Below are 7,730 nucleotides of genomic sequence, written 5' to 3'. Positions count from 1 at the left end.
GCGCGTGCTTATATTCTTCGCGAATGCGAACGACGCCATTTTGTTTCAAGTTGTTGACCTGCCCGTTCAATCTTATCTTCAATGGACAATACACGATAACATGTGATGGAAAGTTGGAGAAGGAGACCGTAAAATAATTATTCAGAGAAAGATTTGTGAACGCCTCATCACTTACTGGATTATGCCCCAAACTGCCATAAAAATATCCACAGAATCAGTCGGAATTCACAGTTAAAAATTGTAAACCATGCGAGTTAATACCCTTGAATTGATGAAACGAAACAATTTCCAGTCTTGACTTTTCTCAAAATGAAGTCCTTTTCACTTCATACGACGTTTAGAAGTACTTGTACTTGGCTCTACATGTTATTAGTTTAACAAAATACTAAATTTTCATATCAACTTTAAAACTATAAAACTAGAATGAACATAAAAGAGAAATTGAATCGACCGTGTCGTACTACATTCCCGGCGAGTGTAACTAAACTTGTACATCCATCTAGATCTAGAGAAAACGGCTAAATGTTGCAGTGTGATTGCGGCGATAGCCACGTCTCCTTTACCGCGGACTTAAAAAGAATTTTTTTTATTGCCCTCAAAGATTTTTTGAATGCCCAAGATACACCAGAATAATATGATTGAAACAGCGTTCAAACTGCAAATATCGCAATTGATTTATCGCCCTTTAAAAAAAGTATGTTGAATATTAAATTTTAGAACGTCAGTTAAGGAGCCACGATAGTGTAATGGGTAAAACAGTTTCTTCTCACCCGAACACGCGGGGTTCGAATCTGGTTAGGACTTTTTTTTTTTTTTTTTTAACCCGAAGCTTTATAATAACAAATTCAGAACACATTTTAACGATTAGTTTATTTTTATTTTTATTTTAGTGTATCACAAGTGAGTCCTGAAGGCCTTGCCTCTCTTGTTTTACTATATTTTTACTTTATTCTATGATATTCCAGGTTTATGTTCTTTCTTTCTTTTTTCACTAAACCAACTTAAAGCTGATCCTTCATTCTGGGAACTTGCCCGCGACCATTTTTAAGAATGCTATTTCATTCGATTTCACTTCGTTTGTAGCTGACTGATTTCTACTTTTCAATTATTCTATACTTACCCATTTTATTTTATTTGTTCACTCAACAATTTTAGAGCTGATCTCTGATTCCATGACTTTTTTTTTTTTTTTTTTTTTTGCTACTTGTTTATCTATACATTGACTTTTTTTTTTTAACTTTATTTCATCTACATCGTATCTTCTTTTCTGTTATATCTTCTATTTGTTCATTCAACTACTGATTTCAAAGCCGTCCTCTCATTCTGGCGATCAGCCTACAACTCTTTTTTTTTTCTCCAAATCTTCTTCCTGTGCAAGGCCTCACCTCGCCATGTACTGCTCTTGGTGAAGAGGGTTGTGGTAGTTGTGATCATGAATTTTGAAAATCCAATTGGTTTTCCACACAGAGAGATTCGCACATAGAGAGAATGGGAGAGAGAAAGAGAGCGAGAGAGAGCGAGGGAGAGAAGGGGGTGGGGGGCGGGGGCGGGGGCGGGGCGCATACATACAGACAGATAGACAGCCAGGCAGACAGAGAGACAGACAGACAATCAGAGACAGACAGACAGACAGACAGTTACATAGACAGAGAGACAGATGCAGAGACAGAGAGACAGATAGATGGACAGACAGCCAGACCGATAGACAGGCTCACAAATAGACTGAAAATATAGACAGAGACTAACTATATATATATATATATATATATATATATATATATATATATATAAAACACACCTAATATTTGTCACTTCTCTTCCACAGCCTCTTTCAAATCTTCTTTGGACGCGCGCAATAGCCGAGTGGTCAAAGCGTTGGACTTTCAATGTGAGGGTCCCTGTTCGAATCTCGGTGACGGCGCCTGGTGGGTAAAAGGGTGGAGATTTTTCCGATCTCCCCGGTCAACATATGTGCAGGTCTGCAAGTCCCTGTACCCCCTTCGTGTGTATACGCAAGCAGAAGATCAAATACGCACGTTAAGGATCCTGTAATCCATGTCAGAGTTCCGTGGGTTATGGAAACAAGAAAATACCCAGCATGCACACCCGACCCCCGAAAGCGGAGTGTGGCTGCCTACATGGCGGCGTAAAAACGGTCATACACGTAAAAGCCCACTCGTGTTCATACGAGTGAACGTGGGAGTTGCAGCCCACGAACGAAGAAGAAGAAGAAGAAGAAGAAGAAGAAGAAGACCCATCTTTTTTAAAACAGTACTGTTTCTTTGACCTCCATATCTTTAAACAGCAGTGTTCCGTGCATGGTCCAAACAGGCGGTAGAAATGAGTTGATCACTATATCTTTGTATCAACAAACATAATTATGGAAAAGGAAGAACCAAAAAGTGACATTTCAGTTTCAGTTTCAATTTCTCAAGGGGTCGTCACTGCGTTTGTACTAATCCATAATCATATAAGCCACACCACATCTGCTATTCAGATTCCTGACCAGCAGCATAACCCAACGCACTTAGTCAGGTCTTGAGTGCATGCATATATATTATTAGTGTACCTATCAGAGTGGATTTCTTCAACAGAATTGTGCCAGAGGACAACAATCTCGTTGCCATGGGTTCGTTTTCAGTGCGCCAAGCGCGTGCTGCAACACGGGACCTCAGTTTATCGTTTCATCCGAATGACTGGACGCTCAGTTTGACTTTCTTGTCAAACTTGGAAGAAAGGGCGAGAGCGAGATTCGAACCCACACTCTCGTGGACTCTCTACATTGGCAGCTGAGCGTCTTAACCATTCCGCCACCTTGCTCCCTAACAGAGACATTGCCATGACTCACTGAACCCCTCCAACAACAAAACCATCACCGAACCAAGACCCAAACTCTGAACAACTTGACCCCAAGGGCACTCACTAGCCAACAGGCCTTTTTTTTCCTTTTTCAAACTCAGCTCCACTATGTGATCTTGCAACGTATACCACCTAGGTCAAAAACAAACGACAAAAACAACAACAAAAAACCAAGAACAACTGCATACAAACGTCCAAGGTGAAACTAGATATAATAAGAACATTAATACAAAGAAGAAGAACAAGAACAAGAACAAGAAGAAGAAATCGAAAACTTACATAGGACTGAACGGTAAATAGAAAGAAGATGAAAGAAAGAAAGAAAAGAAAAACGAAAGAAAGAGCCGGGAAAAGAGAAAGAAAAAGACAAAAGAAAGGAAAAACTGACACGAAATTTCAAATAACATTTCGAAATGTTGCCGGTTATTAAAATGACAGAGCAATTAATTGGCCGATTCTTTGTTCATTCACTCACAGTTCTTTTTTGTTTTGTTTTTTTTACATGCGAAAAAAACATCGTTTTTCATTATAGAAATTGCCTTGACCATACGACAGCCACACAGACTTACAGACCACACACGCACACACACACACACACACACACACATACATACACACACTAAAACCCGCCAGCAGTTAACAAATCAGTAACTAATAAACATTATCAAACAAAGAACAAAATTAACGACGAATGATTTTTTTTTTCTTTTATGAAAACAAATAAAGAAGTGAACGAATAAAGGCGAAACCTTATAAAGCACGTACACGCACGCGGACACACACACACACACACACACACACACACACACACACACACACACACACATGTACGCACACAGGCGCGCATGAGAGCACGCACTCACATGTGCACGCACGACTGCACAAAAACACACGCGCACGCACTTGTATATCTTGTGTCAGCAGCAATGAAAGCACAAACCTGACGATAACAACGATATAACAACACCATTAATAACAACGACGACGACGACAAGAAGAAGAGGAGGAATGAAGAAGAGAAGAAGAACAAGAAGAAACAACAGAAGAAAAACAAAACCGACAAAAACAAACAACAAGAACAACGATGACGATAACAACAATGACCACATACAAAAGAAACACACACACACACACACACACACACACACACACACACACACACACACACACACACACACACACACACACACACACACACACACACACACACACACACACACACACACACACACACACGCACACAAACACATACAAAACATTAAAAAAAACAAAAGAAAAAAACAACAACCCAACAACCGAACATTCCATTGCAACACGTCCGAACACAGCATGGAGAACCAACAGATGGTCAATAAAGAAGAAGAAGAAGAAGAAGAATGAAGAACAAGAAGAAGAACAAGAAGAAGAAGGATAACAGTAATAACAATAATGATAACAATAAAGACAACAACACAGAAACGCTCGGCATGGTGTGAACAAAAATAAACATCCTTAAACACACACACACACACACACACACACACACACACACACACACACACACACACACACAACAAAACACAAAAAAACCGAAAAAAAAAAAAACAAAAAACAAACAATCCCTACATTAAACAACAAAGAAAACAGCCACAGACAGACAGACAACAACAACAACAACAACTACTACTTCTACTACAAAAACGAAACAACAAAACAATGCACAAACGTGGAGTGATGTAGGTAACGCGTCCGCCTAGGAAGCGAGAGAATCTGAGCGCGGTGGTTCGAATCACGGTTCAGCCGCCGATATTTTCTCCTCCTCCACTAGACCTTGAGTGGTGGTCTGGACGCTAGTCATTCGGATGAGACGATAAACCGAGGTCCCGTGTGCAGCATACACTTAGCCCACGTAAAAGAACCCACGGCGATAAAAAAAAGTTGTTCCTGGCAAAATTCTGTAGAAAAATCCACTTCGATAGGAAAAACGAATAAAACTGCACGGAGGAAAAAAAAAAAAAAAAGAAAAAAAAAAAGGGTGGCGCTGTAGTATAGCGACGCGCTCTCCCTGGGGATATCAGCCCGAATTTCACACAGAGAAATCTGTTGTGATAAAAAGAAATACAAAGTACAAAATACTACTACTACTACAAAACTGAAACAACAAAACAACACACACACACACACACACACACACACACACACAAGACATCACGAACATACCCACGGAACAAGTCCCAGCAGAGCGTGGAAAAACCAACAGGTGGTCAGCGGTACTCGGACTGTGTGTGTGTGTGTCAGTGTCGGACAACAAGGGTCTCTGTCCCCCACTCCCCCTGTCGAGTGACACAACGACACACACGCAAGCACCTAGATACACACACACACACACACACACACACACATACACATACACACACACAGAGGCGCGCGCGCGTGTGTGCTCTTTCTCTCTTTTCTCTCACTGTGTCTCTCACAACCAACGGAGCAAGCTGATGGCTTGATTGCAAACGAGTTACCTTTCTTGTCTAGAACTGCGCGCGATCCTTTTGGCGAGTTGGCTCCCCTTCTGGGCGCAGTGGCACGCGTATGCAAATGAGGCGGCGTGCTGAGCACGTGGAGGGGGTGGGTGGGTGGTTTGGATGGTGGAGAAAACGGAGGGGTTGGGGGGGTTAGGGGGTGGGGGGGGGGGGTGGGGATGAGGGGGTAGGCATGTGGGAACGAACACACAGGGATCAGGAGGGGAGTGCATCTCTGTCTCTGTCTCTTTAACTCTGTCTCTCTCTCTCTGTCTCTGTCTGTCTCTCTGTCGCTGTCTCTGTCTCTGTCTATCTGTCTGTCTCTCTGTCTCTGTCTCTGTCTGTCTCTCTCTCTCGGAGGGGAATGCATCTCTGTCTCTGTCTTTGTCTCTCTGTCTCTCTTTCTGTCTCTCTCTGTCTGTCTCTGTGTCTCTGTCTGTCTGTCTGTCTGTCTGTCTGTCTGTCTGTCTGTCTCTCTCTCTCTCTCTCTCTCTCTCTCTCTAATGCACTCAGAAAGTAAAATTTATTCAATTCAATTCTCTGTCTCAGTCTGAGTCTCTGTCTCTCTCTCTCTGTCCCTCTGTCTCCGTCACTGTCTCTGTCTCTTTCTCTGTCTGTCTGTCTGTCTCTCTCTCTCTCCCTCGTTTCCTCTCTTCCCGCCTCCTATGGCCACTCACACCCAATTCACTCTTCCCCATAAACGCCATTCATTGTAGAGTTCATGAGGGTGTGAAACAAAAGTAAGGAGAGGAAGAAGCCTGTTTGATAAGACAGGCGCAGCGTGTCAGTTCCCAAGCTTTTTCCTTCCTTCCCCTGGCCTGCCGACATGCAATAAAGTGAATCCAATAAGCTGACCCTTCTGTGCAGCTGGGCATCACACCTGTCACATGACTTTTGTCTTTGTCCTTGTCTTTCTTCTTCTTCTTCTTCTTCTTCTTCTTCTTCTTCTTCTTCTTCTCCTCTTCTTCTTCGCTTCCTCCTCCTCCTCTTCTTCTTCTCCTTCTTCTTCTTCTCCTTCTTCTTCTCCTCCTCCTCTTCCTCCTCCTCCTTCTTCTTCTTCTTCTGGCAGATGGGTTGCGTTGGAGGAAAGTGCAAGGCAGAATGGTTAAGACACTCATCTGCCAATAATAGTGTCCGTGAGGGTCTGGGTTCGAATCCCGCTCTCGCCCTTTGACTGGGATGAGACAATATATCGAGGTTCTGTTAGCAGCACGCACTTGACACACCGAAAACTAACTTACGATGACGAGAGTGTTGTCCTCTGGCAAAATTCTGTTGAAGAAATCCACTCTGATAGGTACACAAAAAAATGACATGATTTTATTTGCATGCACTCAAGGCCTAACTAAGCGCGCTGGGCTATATCAGCTCAGCAGATGTAGTGTTTCGAATTTGGATTTATCCGAGCGCAATAACGCCTTATCGAGAAATTGAAACTGAATTCTTTTGAGTCTCCTCGAAGACTGACAGTTTGTCATCTTTATTTCGATTATGCGAAGGACGAATGATGATGCGGGTGTTGAAAATGCTGCTGTGGACGTTCATTGAGGTGAGGAAAGTTGATCCGACAAGGATGTACTCTGAAACTATCATGCCGGCGTCGGTAAACCAGGCTGAGAGATACAGACACGTGCAGTGTTGGTCAGGAAGCTTCATTGAGCGAAACTCCCAAAGTCGCATCCGTCCGTGAAGTGGGTGATCTTCGACTGTGTAGTCCCAGTTGTCGCATCTAAACACACACAGCTCACTCAGGGCTTGGTAGAAGCCGGTCACGGGACGAAATAACAAACAAGAAACAAACAAAGAAGCACACACACACACACACACACACACACACACACACACACACACACACATCATCCTCTGGTGGGGTTCGAATCCGCATCCTCCAAGTCATCAGCCCGCGACGCTAACCACTTCGCCACGGCAGTTGTCTTGTTTTTTTCTTTGTTGCATGTGGTCCAGACCGCGACAACACAGGGCCATATCGTCAGGACTGACCGAAAGGCTAAACATCGATCCCGTTAGAACCTGGAAAAAACCTAGAAACACACGAAAGGTAGATTTGGCACAGGTTGGGTAATATTCATGCACATGGAATAGGACATGCTAGCCGCCGTCAATTATTTCGCCAGAGAACTGAGCTCAAATTAATCTGAACATGTGCAATATTGTATATAACCATACAGGTCTACAATAACAGGCATACAAATCCAGGAATTGTCAACGGACACCTAAAACGTCCTTGACGCAAAAACACTAATACAACATATTAAGAATGCCCAACTATCAAATCCAGAATAGTCGAGGCTTGAAAAAAAAAATATATAAAGTATTGCCAGCGGGCACCTGACACTGTGTGACATCCCAGAATGA

Source organism: Babylonia areolata, chromosome 19, assembly GCF_041734735.1.
Source record: "Babylonia areolata isolate BAREFJ2019XMU chromosome 19, ASM4173473v1, whole genome shotgun sequence".
In the NCBI taxonomy this organism is placed as follows: domain Eukaryota; kingdom Metazoa; phylum Mollusca; class Gastropoda; order Neogastropoda; family Buccinidae; genus Babylonia; species Babylonia areolata.
This window is presented reverse-complemented; position numbering follows the sequence as displayed.